This window comes from Myotis daubentonii, chromosome 12, assembly GCF_963259705.1.
Source record: "Myotis daubentonii chromosome 12, mMyoDau2.1, whole genome shotgun sequence".
In the NCBI taxonomy this organism is placed as follows: Eukaryota; Metazoa; Chordata; class Mammalia; order Chiroptera; family Vespertilionidae; genus Myotis; species Myotis daubentonii.
The window spans coordinates 6052956-6054406 of record NC_081851.1 but is presented as its reverse complement, the minus strand read 5'-3'; the positions used below and the strand labels follow the sequence as shown (position 1 = coordinate 6054406).

General features: G+C 62.6%; 1 non-coding gene across 1 annotated transcript; it reads right to left on the bottom strand.

The window, feature by feature from the left end:
- Window positions 1–30: 30 nt before the first annotated feature.
- LOC132213985 (5S ribosomal RNA) lies at window positions 31–149 on the bottom strand. The gene has a single exon (XR_009448097.1). It is a non-coding gene; the product is annotated as a 5S ribosomal RNA (ribosomal RNA).
- Window positions 150–1451: the final 1302 nt, after the last annotated feature.

Below are 1451 nucleotides of genomic sequence, written 5' to 3'. Positions count from 1 at the left end.
TGGGGCGGGCTCCAAAAAATGGCCATCAAAAGCCTACAGCACCCGGTATTCCCAGGCGGAATCCCATCCAAGTACTAACCAGGCCCGACCCTGCTTAGCTTCCGAGATCAGACGAGATCGGGCGCGTTCAGGGTGGTATGGCCGTAGACGCGGGAGCCGGCCTCCGGGAGCCTCAAGAGCCCGCGGCGCCGGGGCTCCAGGCCCGCTGAGCCCTGGGCCCCCTGGCTGACCTGGTGCTCAGCTCCCCCCACCCTCTAGCCGGGACTAGATCTGTCCGTGCGGAGCCACCAGCTGCCTCCCATCCACCTTCTGAGCTTCCAGGTGATGCGAGACGCGGGAGAGCCGCTCCCGGGTGGGTAGGTGGGGGGGGGGGGGGCGGGGGCGGGGGAGGGGGTGCGATGTCCCGGTGAGCCCGGAAGGGGGCGCCCTCTCCATCTGGGCTCCGCTAGGGAGTCCGCTTCACATCCCCATGGCAGCATTGTGTTGGGGAGAATCCAATGGCTAAACACGTCGTTGGGACCAAAAATGTGCATGTGCCTAGGCAGGGTCCAGGGGGAGTGGAGGTGGAGGCCGCCCACCATGTAGGCCCACAGCCAGCCCCAGGTCTGATGCGCCGTGTCCTGGGAGACCCTAGGAGGGGATATGGCCTGGGCGGTCACCCCTTCGTGTCCTCCGCTTCACCCTCTTCCCGGTGGAGACCTAGCCAGGTGGCCCAGGGCGGTGTGCCTCTCCCAGGACCGCAGTGCTGAAGCCCGGGCCTGTTGGAAGCGGCCGTCCAGGCCACATCCCACCCCGTCTAAGGATCCGGCCCTCTCTGAGTTTTTGCATCCGGCGCAGGTCACCAGGCCCACGGGTGTGGCCGGTGTGATGTCAGATGCAGCGGTCCGGGTCTCTAGAAGATTGTTTCCTGCATCATCCCTCGCGTGTGTGTCGGCGGGGTCCCTGGGAAGGCCCAGGAGGACACAGTGGCTTTGCCAGGACACTAAACCAATCGGACAACACAGGTCTCACTGGGCTCTCCTGAACGCTAGGCCCCTGGTGGCAAGACGGGGGAGCTGGGGGAGGGGAAAGCTGAGTTGGAGAACTTGGAGTATTTCTGGGGGTGTCAGTCAAAAGCCCAGAGGGCTTTCCGGGGCAAGTGTGCTTAAAGGAACACATACAGGTAATGGAACCCTGCAAACTTGATGTCACTTCCTCAGTGACAGGACAATGCAGAAGCTAGAACTCTGGTCACCAGGCACCACATTGCTGAGACAGGCCCCTATCACCTCACTTGACTGGAGACCTGGGAGAGAGAGCAGGATGCTCTCCACTGGTCTCCAGATGTCCTTGGGGTGTGCCTCTGGAACAGCTGACAGCAAAACTGTTTCCCTCACGCAGACAGTGGCTCTAGTCTCCCTTCTGACGCCTGCTGACCTTGAGCGGTGTGTAGCCTCAGGTAACTTAGGACA